The following is a 27401-nucleotide window of genomic DNA, read 5'->3' on the forward strand; positions in this document are numbered from 1 at the left end:
CAAGAGCGGCCACTAGTGGTTGAAAACGGACATGACCGCGAAATGATTATGCATGGTCCAGACTAGCAGGGTGGAATCATGACAATTATGTATAAAAAAAGCTCAGGAAACTCTTGGTGTTTGCCCTGAAAGCTCTGAAGGAAGATAAATGTATAGTTATCCGTAGTGTGGATAAAGGGGGATCTGTGGTTGTATTAGATCGAGAGTACTATACTCAGGAATCTTTGAAAAAACTAAGTGATGAGGATACTTATTTACAACTTAAATCTAATCCCTCAAATTCGTACAACCAAGAGCTACTGGATTTGTTAAATGCATTATGTGATATCTGAGGATGAACATGAAGTTATTTATGCTAAAACACTAATAATACCAATCTTTCATCACCTCCAAAAGATCCATAAAAATAACATCACGGGACGTCTCATAGTGGCGAGTATTGGATCTTTTGGAGAGAGCTTTTCTCGCTTTGTTGATCACCATCCCCAACCACTTGTTAAAGCCTTGAAAGGTTATATTCAGAACGCTAAACACCTGTGGGAACAATTGGAGAGTGTAACGTGGCAGCCCTACTATATCTGGGCCAGTATGGATGTGGCCTAGTTATACTCCTCAATTTCCCATGTATGGGGTTTAAACGCTATTCACTGCTTTCTGACTAATTTTAGTGGCTATTCAGATTATTTGGTTGATTTTTTGATTAAATCAATTAGGTTTCTTTTGACACATCATTTTCTCTTGTTTGAAGAGACGTGGGACCGCTATAGACACTTTGTTTGCCCCTTCCTATGCCAACCTATTTCTAGGTTGGTGGGAGGGCTCCCACATCTTTGGAAATGACAACCCATACAAAGCTTATATTACATGGTATGGCCGTTATAGAAAATCTCCCATTAATCACGATTTTCAGCAATGTAGTGGAGGTGACCTAAATGATTTCTCTTGTATGGGAATAGAAAGATGCAAATTGGGCTGTAGAGGCGGTAATATTAATGCTATATTGGCCAATATTGGATCTTTAATCCCACTGGGATTAATAGGGAGTGGGAATTTAGATTGTGATGTCATATTTTCATATACATTTTTGATATCTTGAATTTGCTCTCCCATTTTCCTATTAAAATTGTTACCTTCTCTGTATTCATGTATTTTTTTTGTTTTGCTTTCTATCTTAATTTACTTGATGATATTTATTTGCCTTTTTAGTATAAGGTGTATACCAATGTACATACACATCGGTGTGCTTTTGACATCTCTTGGAGCTAAACAGGCTTGGGCCTGGTTAGTACTTGGATGGGAGACCCCCTGGGAATACCATGATACATATAACTTTTTGCCATCTGTTGCTACTTTTGCTAACTTGTTGTCTACTGATGTTATTTGCAGATACCACTAAAGTGTTAATCATGGTTCAGCATATAACCTTTTCGCCTTGATTTTAAATAGGTGTACAGTTCCTCCCTCTTAACCAATTATTTGGTATTGGGAGGGTCTATACACCTCTTTTTAAGTGGACAAATAATTGATAGGATTTGTCTATGATTAAGCCTCACGGCTAAACATTTGAGACTTCTCTCCATTGACCTCTGTGGATTCATCAGTTGGAGTATGGAGATGCATTCATTGCTCACATTTCTTTCTTCATTGCTGTGTTAAATTAAATAAAAATGTTGACAGGAACACTTCAACAATTCATCAATTCATTATTCGTAAAACGTGTTTTCACTGACTATAACTTTCAGTCACCAGGTGGCATAAGAGTAGTGTGTAAAATGATCTCTTGCATGAGAAGACTGAATCTTATCTGTAATTACTTTAGGTACCATGAGTTTTGTAACAAATTATAGCTGTAATCTTGCAGAATCCACCCATTAACAACATTTTGAAATGATGGTTAAAATGTAAATAGTGTATATACCTTACTGATTTTTATATAGTGGTGACCATCGACCAATAAATAATAGCTTTGTCACAATCAGGAATTACATAGTTTAGTAATAATACAATATTACTGCTTATGGTTTTAAGATCATATTGTTGTTTTTTTCCACAGCAAGATGAAACCTTATCCTTCAGACTGTTAGAAGGGGAGGTTGTGACTGTTTAAATGCAAAAGAAAATCAATTGACATGGGTGATCGCTTCTGAGAGTAAAATTGCATGAATCAGATTTTACTGGGATGGGACACCCTTTGTTTAATTAAACAGTCCACTTGGTTACATAGTAAATTACAGTTTATAGAATACTAGCCTGCTGCACACTATATTTTATGTACTCCAAGTGTTTTATTGGTCAAGAATGGACTCTTTTTATAGCAAATAAATAAATGAAAATCATTGGCAAATCTGATACAACGCACATTTTAGATTCAACAGATTTACCTTAAAAGAAATGTGTCCCCATTTTTTTTATCTATGTTTTTATCAGCCAATTTGTGAATACTGAATATAACTAATGTTATGATGAGCAGAAGACAGAGCAGCCAAACACCAATTTTCTCAATTTCAAAGAAAGCAGGGATCAGGAGAAATAAGCAGGAAAAGCGGTGAGGGCATTGGGAATGACAGTAGGGCAATGGGAAACATTGGAAGAGGTTAAGATAAAGTGATTGGGGAAAGTGAGAATGATAGACACGTTGTAATTAAAATAAAGTGGGCCAGACCCTACTGTTATATCAATAAATAAAACATTATAAGACTTGAGAATTATTTTCTGTAGTAATAGTAATAATATTCTGTAGTGGGTGGTAACAAAATGACATGTTATAGAAATGGTAGAATCTAGAATTTAGATGATTAAAATATCTGATGGAGTGATTAAAACATAGTTAACCGGCAGCATAAAAATATAATTTCATGCAGAATAAAATTCAGACAAAATACTCCTTGTCATCTGTTGACTGACTACTTACTGTATTTCTCTGCAAGAATAAACTAGACCTGATGACACCATCTACAGTTGATTTTCATTACAGTTATATAGTTTATGATATCATTTTTATCACCTACCCGTTACTGAAAGGACGGCATGTTCGCAAGCAAACACAATATTTTTTCTCTAAGGTTGTAGATTGCACTCATAAGTAAGAATATTATTATTGATTGTATAATTGTCATTAGAGTTTGCATGTTTATAAGACTTTGTTGTGAAATTAGGATTTGATTAGCATTTATTAGCTGCACCCCTTTGTTTCTCACTACAGTGCACAATTTATTGTGCTTTACCCAACTCCCTATTTTTTATTAAAAAAAATACCCATCGTGATTAGTAGGATCACCGATATCTAATGTGTGCAACCTATGCAGCAGGCAGGTAGGACACATCAGCATAAAGAGACACACATATTTACTGCGCTTTCTCAGCCTTATAGCCTGTTAAAGGTGCAGGTCCTTCATTTAAACGTTTGTTTGATTCCTGTTCTTCCAGGAAATACTCAATTTTACAAAGGTAAAATCCAGAGAAGGTAAAATCCATCAACTTACCTAGTAAAAGGATGCCATGAGACAATTTGTTCAGCTGTAAATAAGCTTTATTACATTAAAATAGCTGGCAGCCAGGGGATATGTACAGGAAACCAGCAGCATAACATGTTTTGTGCTCCAAAAGGCAATTAATTATAGGCTCAAATGCATTGTGATTTTAGCAAAGTCTGACAGTTGACTAACATGGTGGCTTCTGCCCAGTTATGGCCACCTCTTACTGTGCATTTTTCCTGGACACTCTTTGAGAGATTGCCTCTGGGGTGTCTGTGTAGATAGGTGACATCTAAAATGTTTGATTTAGTATGGCAAAGAAGAGTAAATGATGGAAAAGGGAAAGGGGATGAGATAAAGCAAGGGAGACAAGAGAGAGCGTGAAGAAGAGAGAAATAAACCGTTTGCCTTCCAAGAGGTTCCAAATACCTCCTGCAGTGAAATGCAGACTTATGCAGCCACTGCACCCCGCTTTAACCAGGACATAAGAAAGTAGCTTTTTACTTCGACTGACTGGGTGAAACCTGTACAAGTGGTAGTCCTAATTCCACTGTTTTTGTTCCTTGTGCTTGGGTTCTGTTAAGAGCTTGGCAGCATCAATCAGACTGGATTATTATAAATTAATTTATGAGAAAATAGCATAACTATTGGTATGGGTGTGATAAGTGGTCACTCAAGGCAGTCTACATACTTATTAAAGCAATACTGTTAGTACTGCTTTACAATTGACATATTTCAGGTGTTCTGTACAATGCTCAAACAATACATCCTTATCTCAGCTAAAACCGGTGAAGCATTTAATGAATGCTTTGGAAAGGCTGACATTTGCAAGAGCTAATGGTTCAGTAGCTGATAGTGAACCAGGCATGAATTAAACCTGGCACAGACAGAGATTGGATTTCCAGGACAGTTAACACTGACTGTGTAAAGGTCAGTCCACAAACAGAGGCGATGACTTTGTGACAAAACACGTAATTGAATTGCTGATCATGGCTGCATTGACATAATGACAGGAATGGAAAACATACATTGGATAACATACATAGTGACAGATATATGCCCATCTTCAAATATTATCCAATCATCTTTACCCGTTTAAGGCAATGTTAGTATGTATGTATACTTAAAAACTTATTGGTTGTTTGTTTTTATTGAGGGTAGAATAGTAGAAGGAGAAATGATTTGATGATTTCAGCAGTTAACAGAGCCTGTCTGGCAGAGCGATTAAATTGGAGTACTAGAGAACAAAGGGTATTCCTTTTGTGTGTTTTATTTCCCTTGTAAATAAAATTTTCTCAGACCTTAGCGGCCCTTTTAAATAGTGGTTCTCTGTCCTTGAATTTGCATGGAGAGATTCTGCAGAATCCCTTTCATATGCATTTGCCTCTTTCCACTGATCTCAGAACCTTAGCTTGCAGTAGTTGCTTTCCACCAAACACATCTCATGTTGACACTTTGTCCACAAGGTGCACTCAATGTGAGCCTGCTCCAGTGACACACAATGTGCACATGTGTAGAACACGCTACTATTGATTTCAATGGCAGAGTTTTCATGCCACTGATTGGCAGGGAATTAATGGTGCAAAAACAGGATCACAGAGAGGCTGGTGTGCTGCCTTTCTAGAGTGGTAGCTTCTCTTAAAGGTAAGTATTTTTACTTACAAAGTACTTTTATATGCATTCTATGATAAAGCCTGCACCATATAGGGCAGGGTGACATGAAGGTGTGGGGACTAAGTAAGGTGTTCTTTGCATAGGACTTAATAGGAGTGGGGTCAATAAAAGGTCAGTATATAAAAAAAAAAAAAAAATGGTTATATAACTAAATGTGCTTTTGCGCCTGCGCTAGCGCTTGCCACCTTTTTTCGGGTGTCGCGTGCCGGCTCGCGAGTGTCTCGCGCTGCGCTTAGATAGGCTGCGCCTGCCTCGCGCTGCGCTAAGGGCGGGAAAACTATCTATATAAGGTGCGTCCCTGAGGTGTCTTTTTTACTTACCTGGCGTGCCGCCTAGCCGATACTGCACTGTCCTCGAGGCTGGTGAGCAGTGGCGAAGCGGTGCGCTGAAGATGGACGAGCTGATGGAGATGCGCCCACCCACCCTCCCTTTATATTGTTGAAGTTTGTTTTTGTAAAAAAAAAAAAAAAATAATAAGAGAAATAATGTATAATAAATTGTCGTGGCTTTTATTGGGGTAAGGTTACCTTATGAACATGGGGTGAACTGCTAATTTGAGTTGGGCCAGCTGGCTTATAGGGCGGTTGGCAAGGTGATATGTTTAAGATGTGCTCTGGGGCTTATGCCAAGAGTTAAGTTTTGGTTAATGTATAGTATCAGTTTATAAAGTTCAAGTTATGAGTGAAGTCTTTGTATGTATTGTTAAACTAAATAAAAGTCCACGGCCTGATTCATCCAAATTTTGGTTGTTGCGTTTTTTATTATTACAATTTTGGATACAAAGTATGTGTTTGTGTATGATTGTGGTAACATGTCCCCTACAACTTCATGTTGGTGAGGCTATGTGGGACACTAAACTATACAGTTAAGTAGGTTTAAGGTATTTGTTATTATATCATAGGCATCATATTGCGAAACATGTTTTGAGCAACAGTGACTGACAACCAAAACAGGGTCGGAGTGGGCAAAATCATTCTGCCGTTGCCCATGTTCAGTGAGATCCTCAGTATTTGTTTACTAAATTATGAAACTGAAATACGTTGCATTTTTATCAACAGTGGCCTGCAATCACAAGATGAACCTAGTGTGGCTGGTCCATCCCTTACAATGGCACTTTTACCTTTTACCTATTATGTAATACACCCTAAATCTCGTTTGAGCAGCCCCCCCCTCACCTGTTGTCTCTGTAAGTCAATTTGTTATGTTACATACTGCTTGTTATGCCCTGTCTACCCATTGTACAGTGCTACGGAATTTGATGGCGCTATATAAAATAATAATAAATAATAATAATGAACACATTGTTCATTTATCTGAGGATTAAAAAATACATCATACAGGACAGATGTCATTTGAATGCAGTTGTACAGTATATATTTTCCATAGGCGTTCCCATTTAAAGGCGATATCTGGTCACATGAACTCTTTAATGATGCTGTGTCTAGTGCTTTTACAGACCTGAGGGTTAAGTGTACTAACTGGAACTAGATTTAATTGCATTTAGAGCTGTAACTGACCTAGGGGCTAAAAATATATACACACCCACATATATGGGTGGGGCTAGCCTAGGCTACCTTGAGTGCTACTACTATCAGGCAAAACATGTTTTCGAGGTATTACTTCTGTTACCCTTGCCTTGTGCCTTTTTTTGTGTAACTGCATCTTCTTGTCCACCCAAGATCACGTGCCATAAACTGAATCCTTTTAACTATTATTTATCGGTTCTGGGTGTGTTGTAAAGAAAAATTAGGGGAAGAATTGTCTCGCTCTCAAATCATAGTTAAAGGGACACTCATTTCCTGACACATAATCTATTCAACGATAGCACCTTTCTGCCACTGATTGGCTACTTCAAGCTGCCAGCCCTGCAACAAGGTGCTATTTACTTCAGTTCCCAGTTACCCATCTGTGCCTGTTTTCTCTGACTGCCCTCCTGTTGACCATTGGCTTATGTAAACCACAAGTTCCAGAGACCTTGATCATTTGCAGACTACCGGCTTGCTTATTAGCTCTGCTGCTGTTCCAGTCCCTATTGCACCTTGTTTTCAGGCTTTGACTGGTCCTGGTTCAACCCATTGACCTGTCCAGACATCACTTCTGCTTCTACTGCTTTTTGGCTGTGATATCCAGTGTTTGCCAGCCAGACTCATCTGACTGCTACTGGGTTCTCTCCCCGCTACTTTCTGTTCCACCATGTGTCCTGAAATATCCTGTTGCACACCTGATGTGTTTAGTTCTCAGCTGAGTTCCTGGATTTCTACTTCCTGATGTTCACCCGTAGTGTCCCTGCCTTTGGTCACCAGGTTTGGTGTTCTCACTTTCACTAGACCTAGAAGTGCAAGTGCATGGTCAAGGCAATGCCACCCTTGGTACACCTAGTGCTTTTCATGCTTCTATGTGCACCAGTCCAATACAAACCATTTAATCATCGTTTAACCTAGTATTCCTAGGCTTGTTTTTGTCAATGTCACTTTTAAAGAGGACAAAGGAAGAAGTGTTTCTTATTCAAAAAAATAGTATATCTGCAAACATCGAAAAGAGTAACTAGAATAGAAGAACAAAATGAGAGTGCATTCACTGCATAGTAAATGCCATTAATGTTTTAGCCTACGAGTATATAAAAGGGATTTACTAAGCTAAATTATTAATTAGCATTTACTGCAAGTCTGCCCCAAGAAATGTTTCAATAATTAATGTTCAACAAAGAGAACTCTCATACACAGTATTTTTGTAAATCTTCCATGTTTTTGAGTTTGGCTTATTGTTGCTAAAATAGACAACATACCTTTTATTATTTTTTAAGTAAAATAGAATACGTATGCATGCACTATAAAGTACCATGCATGTTAAAGAGAGACATATGGTATGTCTGTGGTATTTAGAAATATTGACAAACTTTGGCTAACTTTAAACATTTACAGCGAGGGCTGGTAAGGAAAAAAAACAGTGGAGCAACTTCCAGGGCTGTAAATTTCATGCAGCAAAACAGGCAGCTACTCCAGTCAATGTGCCTCTGACAAACAAGAGTGACCTCTCTGAACTTACATGACCCTACTTGATGTCAGGGGTGCTTTTTATCTTGCTTGCCCCAGGCACCAATATCCATACAGCCACCAAGGACTTTAGGTAGCAAGGTCAGATTAATGGCAGAGCAAAAGGTACATACCTTTTTATCTGTCCCACAGAACCTGTGCGCCAAAAAGTGATGTCCTTTCTGAGAGCACAGCACAGTGAGGTAGCTACAGGCCACAAGAAACATACAGGAGGGAAGTGGAGTACTGTGTGTGTGTGTGTGTAAATATGTGTATGTATGCGTATGTGTGTAAATATATATATACCGGTATATATATGTGTGTATATATGAATAGAAGTTAGAAAGAAGATGAAAAACAAACAAGATAAAAGGAAAAAGGTAGAGAAGGTAGAAAAAAGATGTCAGCAACAGTGTTCCCCCTAAGCTGTGCACATAGCTTTTTTAGAGAGCGCACATGTCCAAAAATTGTGCGCACAACAGTTTTTCCCCAAAAAAGAAAAAAATTCATAATTTTTTTGAAACTTTATGCGGCGCGGATATTGTGCGCACAAAATTTTTGCTCTGTGAAACTTTTTGCACAAGAGAAATTTTCTGCGCACGCCAACTAAGAAAAATTAGATGGAACATTGGTCAGCAAGTGTTTTGGAAAAAAGGAGATAAGACAAAGGGGAGGAAAGCAGAGGGAAAAGAGCTTGATAAATACAACAAATCCAGAGAAGGGGTCCTTCTTGTATAATTGCTCCATGGCCCGGAGCTCCTTAAACGTTGGGCAGCAGTTAAATAATGACTGGATCCTTTCTGTGCCCCTTTTATATGTTTTCTATGGATATCCTTTCTCTAAATGTATTCTGGCCAAAACATATATAATGCACACTGATTGTGACCTGCCAAATGTGTTTTGAGGTTCTTTTTACTGGGATATTTGCTTGGGGTTGCCTCCTAGGCATACCCTCCTATGCATGCAAATAAAGGTCACACATAGAAACATGTGTACAGTTGAACATATGATTACCATCCAGGGATTCACTGACAACATTCATCTTGGGTGGCCTGATTGGTAAAGTGGTAAAAGTACAAACTTTAAAATCTTTTTTGTATTTTATGTTATTTTTGGTTTATATCAATGCTTGGTGGTATTTGGCATTGATTTATGGCTCACCCTATATTATTTTTTAGTTTGTATCTTCCGTTTACGCTGTATAGCGGTAATCACTGTTTAGGGTTTGTAGCACTTGCACTATATAGCGCTTTTTTCTTTTTTTTGTTTGTGTTTTTAGTAGTAAAATTAGCCAAAGCATAGCCAATGTGTTATAGCACTGCCCATTCTTCTGAACAAGAAAGCAAAATGAGAAATAATTTTGGTAAGGGAGAAAACATCTTAAAATGAAGTAAGACTATATCCTATCTTGATGGATAAGTGCTTTGGAAACAGAAAATGCATTGGGTTTTATAGACTTGCTTCACTTTTTATAGTTTGTATATTGTACACAGTAAAAAATGAATTTCAGGCACTTTCCTGACAAAAGGAATTAGATGCACATGAGTGATTATAATGGGAGCTGAGTTAATTCAAGAGACAAATCATGTACAGACATAATACTCAGTCACCCTTAAATTTACTGCAACACTGTTTATGTTAAAGGATGTATTTCTACTTTACAAAAATACTATCTCTCTTCCTTAACTAGAATCTATATTCCTGGTAGCCTTCTGGGTATTCAGTGAGTATATCCACCTGCCTCTGAAAAACTTTTAAGGGTAAAACCATGAAGCACACAGACACAGATTTGATCACGGAGTTGTTGTCACTATTACCCCTAGGAATAGAGTAAATGAAAGCCATATAATGGACACACTGAGCTCTATTACCAGGAATGTATATATGGCATTGAAGAGTTTACCCCAACTAGGGACTACAGCTGGGAACCACAGGCCAAGTGGCACAGTAGTATATGCCCCAACTGACAACAGACTAAATGAGCACTATCCAGCCCTACCCTACCCTTGAACATTGACCACACACGTTTCTAAATATTTTCTTAATGGGTCTGTTTCCTCACATGGTTTTGTTTTGCAGATCAAAGGTTTTTATATTTCTTTACCAACGCTGCTGCAACCCTATATATCATGTGTGCCCCTACCAAAATCCTAGGTATAGTTAATTCTGGCTTTTTGTCTGTAACTGGAATTTAAAATGGAATAAGCCAGGCTGCCTTTTGGTAATTAGAAAAAGTAAAAATATACATGATTTTTTTTAATAACAACTCCATTACAATTGGACTATAAGCAGATATAAGCAGATTTTTATTTTTGTCTTTGGTTTCTTTGCCTAACTTCCATGGGCCTCTCCTGCCTTCACACAAAGTTAATACCGCTAAGGAAGTGCTTTATCTATAAATGGAGACATGACACTGGGGATAAAACTCTCCCTGAAAGCAGAATTAAATCTTTGGTCTAAATTTGAATTGGCATGGTTAGGAAGAATCATGTCAGTTAAAATTACTTTATGGAGATGATATTATTGAGTATAGAGTAGGACACTGTGTCCCCCCCCAAAAAAGAGCCCTTCGATCCCAGAAAAGATATTCACCCTACAACCGTCTCCCCTTGGGATGAGCCTTTTGGGTTCAAGCAACCGTGGTACTTTGTGATGATTTTCCAAAGACCAGTGTCAAACTTTAGGGAGCACAGACAGAATAAGCAGAGACAAGTTGTAGTCTGGAAACGGAGTTCAGGATAGTCGTATAACAAAGCCGGGGGTTGGGGAGCCAGAGAACAGAGTAGTTGATGTCAAGCCAGGGTCAAACACTTAATCAATACAAATAGGAATGAACTGGGACAGGACGCACTATGACTAGCACAGGTATGACCATTTAAGGGCATAGTGGTCTGGCCTGCAGCCATCTTTTGAGTGGTGAGGCCTCCAATGACCATTGCAGCGTGAGGGAGCCAAAGCTGTGGCTGCAGCTGCAGGATTCCCCTTCGGCATTGAGGATCACCTGCAGGGCAACAGCAGGAGGCTGACAGCGGACTGGTGGGTGCAGGACAATGAATAGTTATATTTATTTCCCACATTACCAATAATAATTCCCAAAAACATTTTGGTGGAGATGCAGAGATATAGCATTATTTATTTGATATAATAGTTTCCAAAAGATAAAGAGGGCTTGGAAATTCCAAGTTTGGATGCCTATTATTATGCAGCCATTCTTTCCAAACGATGGTATGCCACAGCCCCTGCAGATCTTTTGGGTTGGCCTGGAGGAGTCTCATTTGGGTCAAAGGAGGTTGTTACATTTGTTGACCCCCTTTGCTGCCTTATATAACTTTCTGGGCATTGCTGGGGTAAATTTAAACATGAGCCTTTTCTGAATCCTGAGCTGTCTAAGGTCACTCCGGTACATGTACTTAATGTTCATTTACCAGACATCAACTGTCAAAGATTGTCTGTTAAGGGATTACAAGCAGTATCAGATTTATATCATCATGGCCAACAGGCCAAGTGACTTCCTCTCCCTATTATAGTTAAGAGATGTTTTTTTAAAACAAGATCTTTATTTATTTTTTTGCAATAGCTAAGGTTATGTTCCTTTTTAAATTATTATTATTATATTCCATACATCATTTCAGTTAAGGGCTCTACTCTCTGAAATTGAAAAATTGTGTTCTTGCACAATTTAATAGAAAGATACTTTGTCATGGGATATTGTTTGGACCACGTTTCGAAAGTACTTTCCACAAGTTTCAAGGAAATGTGGCCACTTTGGCACTATGACATGTATCTGGTGGGCTTGTCCTCTTAATACAATCAAATTAAAGGTCTTCTTACACTAAAAAGGGAAATTACCCTACTTGAACGAAACACATAAACAGAAGTGTAAGACTAATAAATAAATCCTAACTTTTATTAGTAACCTATTTTGTATAAGGAAGAAACTACACCGATCAGCCATAACATTATGACCACAGACCGATGAAGTGAATAACACTGATAATCTTGTTATCATGGGCCTGATCAACTCTGACAATGGCCAAATTGTGACGGCTAGACGACTGGTTCAGAGCATCTCCAAAACTGCAACTCTTGTAGGGTGTTTCTGGTCTGCAGTGGACAGTACCTATCACAAGTGATCCAAGGAAAGAAGTGGTGAATTTGCGAAAGGGTCATGGGTGGCCAAGGCTCATTGAGGCATGTAGGGGGGGCAGCCCAACCCCATTGCTGGGGCATGGAAATATCTGCTACAATTGAAGATCTATTTGAACACTATGTTAAGTTGTGGAATGGTGGATTGTACGTGTTTCTTATACCACTGATTATTTTGGTTTCAGACCTTGCCAGGCGGACAGTATTGTTGTTTTTTTATGTAGCCTGTGCTCACTAATGTGTAGTGACTCTGTGCCCATGCTAAATGGTTTGTTATATGGTTTATGTTTCTAATACCTATATATTTCAGTGACATTTGTTCAGTTTCACTATTAGTGACTTATTAGTAATTATATGTTTTTATATTTATTGATATAAGTGGTTGCATGATATGTTTCAATAAAAAAGACAATACCACTTAGTTATTATTCATGATAATGTTACAATTTAATAGTCCTATTCTGCCTCTGTATGTTCTGCTTTTAAATTCTAATGCCCCAAATTTGGAATATAAAATTATCTATCACCTGAGTACATTTTCAAGACTGACAAAGTCAAGTAGAAATGTTAAATGTATTTTATTTGATTGTATCTTATTTTACCGATGATTATATTACAGTAAGGCAATTTGGGCATAAAGGGGATAGCCAAAGTTACTGTGAAGTAACTTTATTGGAAGATTACATAGACATATTCTTATCTGACATCAAATTATATATTTCTGTGTCCCTATTTGGGAACCTGACACACACACACACACTGCTTTAAAGAAATAAATTCACCAAAATAAGCAGATGCGCACTAATAAACATTACTGAACCTTTAAAACCAAGTGTGAATTAACACCCACAAACTGAATTATACCCTTCCCTCTAATGCTAGATGTGACTGGGATTTTGACAGATTATGAAACAGATACAGTTTTAAATTCTGAGTTTAATGTGTTGGAACAGACACCAGACTGACATTAATAACTTGAGTAGTAGTGCTCCACTTTTTGCCCCCAGACAGCCTGAGGGTAATGGGTTAAAAAACACATACATATGGTTGATTTATGTTTCATTTTAATATGGTTCAAAATACTTATCCACACTCACCAGATTCCATCTCATGGGCTTGTATAATCAGAGCTGTACACTAATAGGTGATATGTTGTTTTACAGTGTACACATTTTTCAATACTCTTCTGGTATTTCAAGAAAAAAAACTTTTGTAATACATCTGATTAATTTTATTAATAACAAAGATACAGCCATGTTTAAAACCAACCATCTCGAAGAACATGCCATTAGAAATTGAACCAGTTAAATACCTTAGAGTGGGAAGACGTTCACTGACATGATAGCCAAATCGCTAGTTAATGTGTTGAAGTTTTACTTTTTGTGCTGTTTACAGATATAAATTTTGACACGATTGGTCTGAGGGCACAGTCACCTCCATAGCACCTTTCGTTTGTTTTAAAACCATAGTGATAAACTGTACTCCTCGCCAATGACAGGCCTTGACAGTTCCACTTTAACCCCTTCGTGACAAAGGCTGATTTTATTTTTTGTACCCTTCGTGACAATGGCTGTTTTATCATTTCTGCGGTGTTTGTGTTTAGCTGTCATTTTCTCTTAACCCATTTACTGAACCCACACAAGTTATATATTGTTTTCTTCAGGACAAGAGGGGCTTTCTTCAGACACCATTATTTTTTCATATCATGTAATTTCCTATAATAAAAATAATAAAATATTGCTTTTTGCTTTCTTCTGCACGTTATGGGGCAATAAGTACAAGTAGCGTTTTGCTAATTCAAAACCATTTTTCTCTGAATCTGGTAATTCTGCCTCCATGTGGTATTTGGGCCATCTTTGAAGCCGGCAAATTAAATTTACCCCACCAAACCATATATTTTTGAAAACTAGACACCCCAGGGTATTTCAGATGCTGAAAGTTTAACCCTTTCCATGCACTAATCTTACCACCAGCCCTTGTCAAAGTTTGTGATAGTAGTTGTTTTTGGTGTTTTTTTTTCACATACTTAGTACTTAAGGTGTGAACTTACAGCTCCTGGTATAGGTCACTGTCACACAACACCCCAATATGTGTACTCTCCTGAGTACAGCGATACCCCACATGCATGGGTTTGTCAGATTGTTTGGGGGCAAAAGGGCCACATTTGGAACATGAGCAATTCAATTTTTCAACTTGGAAGTTTTACATCTGGGTAAAATAAATGCTTGTACCCAACTATCAGTAGGGACAGGTTACAAGAAAGCCTGGCCTATCTCCAAGAAGGGATTTGATCTAGCACCATTAAGCGAACCCGCAGCCACGGAATAGACACAGGGGACTCTTGTCAGTGCAAATAAAAACTCTTCAAAGTGGTGGAGCAAATAAAATCTAAAAAACAGTAAATGTAAAAAAATAAAAAAAAAATACAAAAGTGGAGCAGGAACAAAAAAAAAAAAAAAAGGGAAACTGTGTGATACAACTTGAAGCCGTTACCGACACAGAGTACAGGTTTTCCAGGGCAATCTGGACAGTAAAATGTATCTCTGCATCTCTTTTGGAGATTCTGCTTCTTTGCGGTAGGGGGGATTTTAAAAATAAAATGAGTAGCCCCAATTCTGGTTGCTGCCATCACCACTTGGGGACCAGGTGCATCCCGGTACAAGATACCTGAAATTACTTGGAGCTGAAATTGCAAAAAAGACAGTTTCAGCCCAGTGTCTGCTTTTTTGTGCAACAAAAAAGCATTATAGGTTGCAATTTGCATGAGATAAATTGCAACCTTCTTGTACCAGGCCTTTGTCTTCCTGGAGGTAGGGCTGTAGGAGTTGATCAGACAGATCAACTCCACCCATGTTCTTATTATAGGCCCTGATGCACACTGGCTTTCTAGTGACCCCAGCTCTGCCACGGACAGAGAGCTCCTCTTGACGTAGAGCTGAAGTCTCCCCCTTTCGTAGCTGGGTTTGTGCCAGATGTTGTGGGAAACCCAAGCGGTTCTTTTTTATAGTACCGCAAGCTACCGTATCGAAACAATACAGCAGCTTGAACAAAGGGACCCTTGTATAGAAGTTATCTACAACTGGTAGCCTTTGTTCATAAGGGGAATATTAGGTCCCAAACAATCTTGGCACTGGTTCCCAGATGTTCTGGGCAACCTGGAGGGTATACCCGGAAGGCCTGAGTATACCCAGTCCCGCTCTCGCAGAGCTTATACACCTTCACTCCATACCTAGAGCGCTTGGAAGGAATATACTGCTTGAATCCCAACCTTCCTTTATATTTCATCAGGGATTTATCCACGCAGATATCCCTTCCAGGTGTATAAACCTCTGGAAACCTGGCAGAGAGATGGGTAATCAGTGGGCGGATCTTATAGAGCCTATCAAACTGTGGGTGCTCCTTAGGGGAGCGCAGGCTGTTGTCATTAAAATGCATGAAATGAAGAATCATTTCATACCTTTGCCTAGCTATAGTGTGGGCATAAATGGGGGTACTACAGATGGGGCTGGTGCTCCAATAGGAGCGGATGGAGGGCTTTTTTTTTTTATAATGCCCATTAACATTGAGAGTGCCCAGAATTTAAGAAATTCTGGCACGTCAATGGGAGTCCATGGCTGTTTTGCCCCAAAAGAATTAGGGCTAGCAGCATGGTGCTGCTGGGCATAAAGTTTAGTTTGTGAGACAATGTCTCCCAAAACATCATCTCCCAAAAAACCCTGCACAAATTGCAGTGGAGTGAATCCTGTAACATCAATATTGATGCCAGGAATTCCAGAAAAAGGAGGGATAGCTAGTTTATACCTATTAGGCGCTACCCATGCCTCTGGTGCACTGCCACGACTATTTGTGGCAGGGGACCTAACAGTCACAGATACATCACTAGATGTATCTGTGAACTGACCAACGTCAAAATCTGACGCTGTATCAGTGGCCTCAGAATCAAAAAGGCATACGCCTCCTCAGCCGTATACCTGCGCTGCATGGTTAAAATAGAAAGTATAGCAGGAAGAAAAAATAGTGGGGAAGGAAAGGGTTAATGGCTCTAATAAATGACAGTGAAAAAAATATAAAAAACTAACCCCTAGAAAATGTAAAGTAAAAAAAAAATTAACCCCTAAAACAATTGCCACTACGCAAGATCACCGTTTATGCAGTGATCAATTGCAATGAAGGGGTTAATATCGAATGGATGGCTCTTATAAGAGCCTTTGGATCAATATATATATTTATTTTTATTGGACAAATACCACAAGTTATCTGTCTCTCTCCCTCACTAAAAGCAAGTGAAGGAAAGAGGCAGATCCAATACTGGTTTATAAACATTGCCTTTGATTGAGCAAATCATGATCACTCTTCTGAGTGATCTGAATGCTGGGGGTGTTAATCACTGGATGTCCATGACATCCAACAACACCCCCCCTGATGATGACAGCAAGCGCCACCCCCCTCATAGATCGATTTTTTTCACCCGTTTCAAGAAATGGCGGTCCCAGACCGGCAATTGTCATCAAGGGGTTAACCCCTTCCGTACCGGCATTCGTGTACTGAGTCTTCCCTTCCGCAGTATTATTTAAATATTTTAATTCCGCACTAGTGATTCACTTCAAAGTGATCACGAGCACGGACTTGAGGGGGAGTGGCTGCTACGGATCGCTGGGGACACCCAACGATCAGTAGCTACCGCTCCTCACGATCCCAGCATCCATAGTGACGCTGGATCGCACATCATCGATGATGTACCTGGTACGTCCTGGTCTGTGGGGGACACCCAACCAGGAAGTACCAGGTACGTCATCAGTACGGAAGGGGTTAAAAGGGTACATGCCAGTCAAAAATTTTTTATCAGTTAAATTAATGTGACCAGGAAAATATAACTGTTGCATGTAACATGCAGAACAACTATACTCCCATTTATCGCATCCAGAGGCCTTAGGATGGTGTCTCTTACTAGACACACTTCTCATACCTAAGATTTTTCATTTCCTGTTCCTGATGCTCCCTACTTACTCTGTAAATGAACTGGGAACTACTATATCTATTAGTTTCTGATCAGTGAACATAAACATTGCCAAATTAATCCTGATACTGTTGGTCAAAATTCAAGGGCACCCACTTAAATGGTTGTGCTACAGACGCTTTTCCAGTAATTTACCATCTCTTCCACACTGCTTTTATTATCTTGAGAACCCCTTGACTGCTCCTTGGGACCATTTCGATCCTAAAATTAGAGACAGAGCTAGACGAGAGACTGTTAAATATTGTATGATACTGTGAATAATTTCAGAAATGTAAAGGAATGTTGATATATTTGTGAAACCAGGAAACAGCACGGAAATAAATAAGAGAAATGTAGCTAACCTCTTGATGAAAGGGTTAAACATATGATGGGTTCCTTCTGCACCTTCGGTGACTTTTTTTCCTGACCTCAGTTTCATCTACCCGAAGTCGTCCAAAAGAATTAGCTGCCAGTTGCATAATTCCCCTTCAGCTTTGTTAAAGTATCCCATGGTTGGGACTGATGTTCATTCAAAGCGACTTGGTATAATTCTGACAAGATACAGAATTTCTACAGAAATCTGCTCTCCGTTTGAGCTCACTATGCTCACACTAAATGTGTATTTACTTTAAGAATATCAGTATTTATTTGCCCAGGGTTTCAAAGGTGTTATGACCACAACTATTTACACTTCAAAACTGTCATACCAACAGACTATTGATAATTGTTAAAATATGAAAAAACAAGCGTGATTTAGTATATTAGGAGGAAACAGTGTTCCCAATTTAAAAAGGAAAAAATTGCCTCAACAGGGCATTTTAGTAACAACACCCCAACACCTTGCATCACAGCCATGAGCCCAGGCATCCATCCATCCATTAATACTCACAAAGGTCCATTACTGAAAAAAAATTATTATTATTTTTGCACTCCAGAATTCAAATGGTTAGCTACACACAAAGAAGTTTTAAACTCCATCACTGATGAGACATACATGAGGCTGTCTGCTCCCTGCAAATGCAACAACGTCTCCTGTTGCACTGTATCTGTCAATGAGGAGTAAGGCCGCCATCTGAACTTTTGGGACCCATTACCCTCTCTGTCCTCAGTCTACCAACTCCCCATTTTTTATGTTTTTCTTTCTCTTCACCACACATTTCTCTCCCCTTATCAATTTTCTCAATTACCTTTTGTTCCAAAGACTCATCTCACTGTACCAATGTTCTTATGCCCCAGTAAACATGGCCCTGTGCCCACCTACTTGTGCCTAACCCATCTCCCTGTGTCCAATCTCTGTTCCTCGGCCCCATTTCCCTGAACCCAATGCCCATGTTCCCTACACCGTCAGTCAGCAGTTCTTTGCCCCGCTTCCCGGTCCTCATGTCTTTATATCCCATCTACATTCTCCCTGTCCCCAATGTCAGGACTGGACTAAGAAGGGAAAAGGAAATAATTGAATACTAGACTCTGGAAATAGCAGTCACTTATTTCATAGTGCCATTCTTGTGCACATGGCCCAGCCCCAATATTGTTTTTGTTCAGAATAGGGACAAACCAAGTATATTTGAAAAACAAAACACATTAGTAATAAATAAAATACAGAGAAAACACATACTTCCTAATATAACTGTGGCACGTGACATCATGTAATGGGTTGGGGGCTGCAAGAGCATCGGTATAGTCTGAATAACGTTAAAAATATTTTAAATATGGGATTCATCGTTTTCGGGTGAATATGTATAAGTGTATGATGGTAAGGTGGCTGTGTGTGTTTGTGTGTATGCATGTATGTGTAAGTGTATAGCATTAAAATGTGTATGTCCCACATGGATCCAGGCAGCTTGAGTTTTGAGGGCCCCCACTGGCACAAACATCATGTAACTGCTGTGTCTTTTGTGCTATTCCCATCCCATTATATATGCATGGAATCAAACATATTTTTTTTTAATATGGCATTAATAGTTTGCCCTATATACTTTTACCCAGCCTTTCAACTTAGTTGCATGCTTGTGGCTTCCCTCAAATCAGGGCCAGTTGTACCATGGACAGCCTGCAGGACTACCTATATGCCCATGTATATGCCCATGTCGCTACAGTGTCCAGCGCAGCTGGAAGGTGTGGGGCAGAAATATGTCCACTCCACTACAGATTGGTGTCTTTAGTTGCACCCACACACTCTAACACCATAACACCCACTCACTAACATGCACACCCATTTATTAACACACTTATTATAACACCATACAGCAGCACGCACACACATGTTAACAGCATTAATGCTAACACCATATGTTCACACACTAACACATTTGGTTTACACACTCACTCTCCATCCCAGTTCTCCCTCCTCTAATAGCCCCCATTCCTCCACATCCCATTCCCTCTCTCATAATGATCTCTTCTTCTCACAACGCGGGTTCTCTCTCAGCTCTACTAGTGACATGGCCATCATTCTCCCTATCTCTCGCCAGATTTCCCACTCTTACCTAGCGCGGGGACCTTTCTTCATGCGCGCTTCTAAAGCCGGGCCACGTGACACCGCTGAGCCGTCTGAGTATCGAGGCACCTGACAGGGGGACGTGTGGGAGCGCGGGGCTATGCAGAGGACGGACATGGGTGTGCGTGGTACGTCGTCAGTTATATATTGCTAGTTGGACGTGACGTAATGGTGTCTTTCAAACTTTTACCAACCATGTACGTGCATCCCAGCGTCTTCATTGTCAAGTACCATCTGTTTTATCTGCTTTCTTCCTGCACAATCACCATATGGGGTACGCATACCACTGGTTAAGAAAAACGTATATAAACCGGTATTTGCTATCTTTCCGCGACAACCATATGGAAGAGACATAAATATGAGAAGATGCTATGCTAAGTTGAGTCGCCATTTTGACTTATTCCTCACATCTTCTTTAATAAATCGCTTCCTACCTTAAGGACATCTCCTTGACTAACTCGGGAAAGCGGAGACGACTTCTGTTCACTTCTATACTTCTTAGTCCTCTATTTGTAGCCCTATTAAAACCAATTGCGTCTTTTAAATTAGATAATTCGTAAATAGGACTCAGCATTCGCCAATATCCTGCGTGTAATTTCTCTTTCAGTGAAATATGCATCTGGTGCACATGAAAAAGTGTAGAATGGATTGCCGTTAAGAAACCCGGCATGGCTATATGCCTCACTGTTAGGCACTTTAAAATGTAGACGTTTAATCGTCCATTTTATACATCGGTTTCCCTCTTCCTCCAGTAACACACTCAGGAAGCAGCCAGTCACATAGACTCATTCATCATGTATTCTTCTGCATAACTCATTATCATATTACACAAGCATAAAAGTGCCCATCCTATCCTTTGTAATCTAAATATCCCCCCTCCACCATATGGCAAAATAAATAGAAATGCAAATTGAATTGCTTTTGTCTAGTTTATTCCCATAGAAAGCACTTGGTAGTGCAACAGCCTGTGACTGATCAAATACATTGATACTGAACTCATTGTCTGCTGGCTAGAATCACAGCTCTCCCATTTTGCTTCCTTGCTTGTAAGGATGCAGCTCTGAACAGCCTTGATGATATAGCTGATACAAACAGTTCAAACCAGTGGCCAATTAACCCCTTAAGGACTGGGATCAGAAAGAAGAAAAATACAGCCAAACACAAATACCCTTTGTGACCAAGACGGTTTTAAGGTTTCTGTGATATCTGTGTTTGGCTGTAATTTTCTTCTTTCTGATTTAGTGTGCCCACCCAAATTCTACATTGTTTTCTTTCAAGACAAGAATGGCTTTCTTTACATACCATTATTTTCACAGTACCATGTAACTTACTATAAGAAAATATTAAAATGTGAAAAATGGAAAAAAAAACTCTCTTACTTTTATTTGAAGGGGACATACTAAAACGAATGACAAAATGGAATGCCCATAGACTATAATGGGGAGGAATGCCCATAGATTATAATGGAAGGGAAAATAATAATTGATTTTGAAATAAAAGCTTAAGAAATAGCATTTAGACCTTTGCCACACATACTCCCTTAGGACACACATGTGATCTAAAACTCAGATTACGTTGGATTATAGCTGTTTTCTATGGAATGACAGGTGACAGGAAGAAGTGCAGTGCCGCCTAAAAAAAAAAATCAAAATAGACAAATCACCAGGTCCAGATGGCATTCACCCCCGCGTTCTAAGGGAGTTAAGTAATGTAATAGACAGACCCCTATTTCTAATATTCAAGGACTCTATAGTGACAGGGTCTGTTCCCCAGGACTGGCGCATAGCAAATGTTGTGCCAATATTCAAAAAGGGGACAAAAAGTGACCCGAGGAATTATAGGCCTGTTAGTTTAACTTCTGTTGTGTGTAAACTGTTTGAGGGTTTCCTAAGAGATGCTATTTTGGAGTACCTCAATGAAAATAAGTGTATGACTCCATATCAGCATGGGTTTACAAGGGATCGGTCCTGTCAAACTAACCTGATCAGCTTTTATGAGGAGGTGAGCTCAAGACTGGATCGGGGTGAATCGCTGGATGTCGTATATCTTGATTTTTCCAAAGCATTTGATACGGTGCCACATAAAAGGCTCGTACATAAAATGAGAATGCTTGGGCTGGGGGAGAATGTGTGTATGTGGGTAAGTAACTGGCTCAGTGATAGGAAACAGAGGGTGGTTATTAATGGTACATACTCTGAGTGGGTGACTGTTACTAGTGGGGTACCACAGGGGTCAGTTTTGGGTCCTATTCTTTTTAATATATTTATTAATGACCTTGTAGAGGGATTGCATAGTAAAGTATCAATCTTTGCAGACGATACTAAGCTCTGTAACGTGGTTAACACAATAGAGGACAGCGCACGATTACAAATGGATCTGCATAGGTTGGAGGCTTGGACTGGGATGTGGCAGATGAGGTTCAACACAGATAAATGTAAGGTTATGCACATGGGGAAGAAAAATCCAGGCTGGGAATATGTATTAAATGGGAAAACACTGGGGACGACTGACATGGAAAAGGACTTAGGAGTTTTAGTTAACAGTAAATTTACCTGTAGCGACCAGTGTCAGGCAGCTGCTGCTAAGGCAAATAAAATCATGGGGTGCATCAAAAGGGGCATAGATGCCCACGACAAGGAAATAATTCTACCCCTGTACAAGTCACTAGTCAGACCACACATGGAATACTGTGTACAGTACTGGGCACCAGTGTACAAGAAAGATATAGTGGAGCTGGAGAGGGTTCAAAGACGGGCAACCAGAGTAATAAGGGGAATGGGAGGACTACAGTACCCAGAAAGATTATCAGAATTGGGGTTATTTAGTTTGGAAAAAAGACGGCTTAGGGTGGACTTAATAACTATGTATAAATATATAAGGGGACAGTACAGAGATCACTCCCAGGACCTATTTATACCCAGGACTGTATCTATAACAAGGGGACATCCTCTACGGCTGGAGGAAAGAAGGTTTCTACACCAGCACAGACGGGGGTTCTTTACAGTAAGAGCGGTGAGATTATGGAACTCTCTGCCAGAGGAAGTGGTGATGGTAAACTCAATAAAAGAGTTCAAAAGGAGCCTGGACGTGTTTCTTGAAAGCAATAATATTACAAGTTATGGATATTAGATTAATAAGGACAGAACGTTGATCCAGGGATTTATTCTGATTGCCATATTTGGAGTCGGGAAGGAATTTTCCCCCTGGTATGGGGCAATTGGCATCTGCTTCATAAGGGTTTTTTGCCTTCCTCTGGATCAACACAGTAGGGACACAATATGTATATAGGTTGAACTTGATGGACTTTGGTCTTTTTTCAACCTTATGAACTATGTTACTATGTTACTATGAGGGAATGCCCATAGGATATAATGGGAGAAAAAAAAATCTTGTTTTTTTTAGAGAAAACCCTCTGACATATCATATAGATCTTTGTCATGTATACTCCCCTAGTACAGTTATAGGTTCCAAACCTCATATTAAGTGGAATTATAGCTGTGTTCTATGGAATGACAGGTGAATGGCAGTATTGATGGAATGCCCATAGGATATAATGGGAGAAAAATCAAACCTGTTTTTCAGACAAAACCCTCTGAAATATCATATAGATCTTTTGCACATATACTCCCCTAGTACAGGTATAGGTTCTAAACCTCATATTAAGTGGAATTATAGCTGTTTTCTATGGAATGACAGGTGAATGACAGTATTGATGGAATGCCCATAGGACATAATGGGAGAAAAATGTAACTTGTATTTTAGAGAAAACCCTCTGACATATCATATAGATCTTTGTCATGTATACTCCCCTAGTACAGTTATAGGTTCCAAACCTCATATTAAGTGGGATTATAGCTGTATTCTATGGAATGACAGTATTGATGGAATGCCCATAGGATATAATGGGAGAAAAAAAAATCTTGTTTTTTTTAGAGAAAACCATTTGACATATCATATAGATCTTTGGCACACATACTCCCCTAGTACAGGTATAGGTTCTAAACCTCATATTAAGTGGAATTATAGCTGTTTTCTATGGAATGACAGGTGAATGACAGTATTGATGGAATGCCAATAGGATATAATGGGAGAAAAATATAACTTCTGACATATCATATAGATCTTTGTCATGTATACTCTAGGGCTGCAACTAACGATTATTTTAATAATCGATTAGTTGGCCGATTATTTTTTCGATTAATCGATTAATCGGATAAAAAAAACAATATGCAAATTTTTAGTTTATTTAAAATAATTTAATGAACTGGATGTTAAAAAACAACTTAAAATTTACATTAACATTCTTATTTTGTTATGATGTAATAAAAAACAATATTTTCAAAGTACAAAAACCCAAACACAATATTTATGAAACAAAATAACCCCAAACATTCTGAAAAGAGGTGGACTATTACTGTTCAAGAAACTTTGCCCCAGCCCTGGTACTTTGCACCCAGCACTTTGCACTTTGCACCCAGCACTTTGCACCCAGCACCCAGCACTTTGCACCAAGCCCTGGCACTTTGCACCCGGCACTTTGCACCCAGCACTCAGCACTTTGCCCCAGCCCTGGCACTTTGCACCCAGCACTTTGCACTCAGCACTTTGCACCCAGCCCTGGCACTTTGCACCCAGAACTTTGCACCCAGCCCTGGCACTTTGCACCCAGCCCTGGCACTTTGCACCCAGCCCTGGCACTTTGCACCCAGCCCTGGCACTTTGCACCCAGCACTTTGCACTGTGCCCCTGCACCCAGTCTCCAACTCTGCCCTGCACCCAGCCCTGCCCCCACATTCTGCCCTGCCCCCACACTCACACCCTGCCCCCACACTCACACCCTGCACCCAGTCTGCCCTGCACCCACACTCACACCCTGCCCTGCATCCACACCCCCACTCTGCCCTGCACCCAGTCTCCCACTCTGCCCTGCACCCCCACCCCCACTCTGCCCTGCACCCAGTCTCCTGCCCTGCCCCCACACTCACACCCTGCCCTGCATCCCCACCCCCACTCTGCCCTGCACTCAGTCTCCTACCCTGGCCTGCCCCCCCACCCCCACTCTGCCCTGCATCCCCTGAAACCCCACCCCCACCCCCGCGAATCGCTCTGTGCGAATGGAGCCACTCGCACAGAGCGAACCGCTCTGTGCGAATGGAGCCACTCGCACAGAGCGAACCGCTCTGTGCGAACGGAGCCACTCGCACAGAGCGAAGCGCTCTGTGCGAACGGAGCCACTCGCACAGAGCGAAGCGCTCTGTGCGAACGGAGCCACTCGCACAGAGCGAAGCGCTCTGTGCGAACGGAGCCACTCGCACAGAGCGAAGCGCTCTGTGCGAACGGAGCCACTCGCACAGAGCGATTCGCACAGACATGAAGAATACTTACCTCCGGAACTCGTCACATCCGTCACGCAGTGCAGAGCGTGTAGCGGAAGCAGGGAACGCTCGCGGAGCCAAGTAAAAGGAGCCAACAACGAATCGATCACTCGATTAATCGATAACGGAAATCGTCGACAACGATTTCCGTTATCGATTATTATCGATTTTATCGATTCGTTGTTTCAGCCCTAGTATACTCCCCTAGTACAGTTATAGGTTCTAAACCTCATATTAAGTGTAATTATAGCTGTGTTCTATGGAATGACAGGTGGATGACAGTATTGGTGGAATGCCCATAGGATATAATGGTAGAAAAATCAAACCTGTTTTTCAGACAAAACCCTCTGAAATATCATATAGATCTTTGGCACATATACTCCCCTAGTACAGAGACAGGATCTAAAACTCATATTATGTGGGATTATAGCTGTTTTCTATGGAATGACAGGTGAATGACAGTTTTGAGTGAATGCCATAGAATATAATGGGAGAAAAATCAAACCTGTTTTTCAGACAAAACCCTCTGAAATATCATATCGATCTTTGTCATTTTGAACACTGATGACACTTGCAATATGTTGGTCACCAGAATGAGGAATCTGCACACACACCAAAGGAACTCTGGTGCTTAACTGTGCCAGGAAGGGCCAGCTCCCCAGTAGATCAAAATAAATAAAGGCTCCAGGCACTCAAGGGTTCCAGCTCAGGCAGATTTATTAAAGGAAGACAGCAACAACGTTTCAACCTCACCATGAGGTCTTTATCAAGTTGATAAAACTGTTATTTTGTTGAATTGAGTCCTCACACAAGTATGCCATCCACTCTTCTCTGATAAAACATAAGTTTGCCAGTTGGTAACAAGCAGCTGCAATAGACAATAATATGTCACAATTTTCTTTTGCTCTTTCTTTTTCCTTCATGGAATCTATGACTATCACCTCTGGGTCTGATAGAACCCACTATCTCAGTTTATTTTAGTTAATAAATATCACTTTAAGCCTCATTATAACATTTAACCCCTTCAGCACCGGGACGTACCTGGTACTTCCTGGTTACTGGTCCCCGGTAGACCGGGACGTACCAGGTACGTCGGAGCCGAAAAGCGGTCCCGCGTCGCTCTTGACGCCGGGATCGCGAAGGGCTGGCTGCTACTGACCGCTGGGCGACCCCAGCGATCGTGCAGCAGCCAATCGGCGTCACTTTCATGCACGTGATCGCTTTAAAAGCGAATCACATGCATGCTTTTGAATATTGACAGATACAATGTTTGTAAACATTGTATCTGCCTATATTACCCTGTCTCCCTCCTCCTCGCTCGTGGTTGTGAGTTGGAGAGAGACAGAGCACGTTGTTCCAGAGAGTCCCGAGCGATTAGTATTAAAAAAAAATAAAAAAAAAAATTTTTATTTCATTTTTTCACTGCTGATCAGTGTTCTGATCAGCAGCATTTGACCCTAAGGGGTTAATTCTTTTTTTTCCCCTAAAAATTGTGGGTGGGTGGCTGTGGGTGGGCTAGTTAGTGGGGAATTGATTAGTTAGTGGGGAATTTATCAGTTAGTGGGGAATTGATTAGGTAGGGATTAGGGTTAGGGTCTAGGGTTAGGTAGGACAAAAAAAAAAAAATTATATATAAAAAAAAAATAAAAAAAAAATATGGATAGGTTTTATACGGTGGAAGAGGCATATAAAATATTGGCCTCAGACACTGACACTGCGTCAGACTCTGCAACTGACACTGCGTCAGATTTTGATGTGGGCCAGTTTAGCAGCAGCTCTGATGATGCTGCACCCCCAGTTAAAAGGAGCCGTGTTGCTTCTACTAATATTACTAGTACTCCTCCTGATCCCTCTGATGAGTGGATCCCTGCAGCTGGCACTTTTCCAGATGTTCCCCCCTTCACTGCCAATTCCGGCATTCATCTGGATGTCGCAGAATATACCCCATGCCAGTTTATGGAGCTGTTCATGGGCAATGAGTTTTGGGAAGCGTTAGTTTGTACGCTGCCCAGGAATGTAGAAATAAAGCAAACAAGCAAAAGGCATGGACTCCCACTGATGTGTGCGAGTTAAAAACATTCTGGGCACTCACCATGATAATGGGGATAATAAAAAAGCCCACTTTCAAGTCGTACTGGAGCACAGACCCCATTATTTCAACCCCAATTTTCTCCAACACCATGAAAAGGGGAAGGTATGCACTCCTCC

General features: G+C 40.2%; 1 non-coding gene across 1 annotated transcript; it reads right to left on the reverse strand.

Annotated features, from left to right (window-relative positions):
* Positions 1 to 14548: 14548 nt before the first annotated feature.
* Positions 14549 to 14678, reverse strand: LOC149298673 (small nucleolar RNA SNORA35). The gene has a single exon (XR_016272409.1). It is a non-coding gene; the product is annotated as a small nucleolar RNA SNORA35 (small nucleolar RNA).
* Between the last annotated feature and the right edge of the window lie 12723 nt (positions 14679 to 27401).

Source organism: Sceloporus occidentalis, unplaced genomic scaffold (assembly GCF_023333645.1).
Source record: "Sceloporus occidentalis isolate IW3139 unplaced genomic scaffold, rSceOcc1.0.p SCAF_31, whole genome shotgun sequence".
Classification (NCBI taxonomy): domain Eukaryota; kingdom Metazoa; phylum Chordata; class Lepidosauria; order Squamata; family Phrynosomatidae; genus Sceloporus; species Sceloporus occidentalis.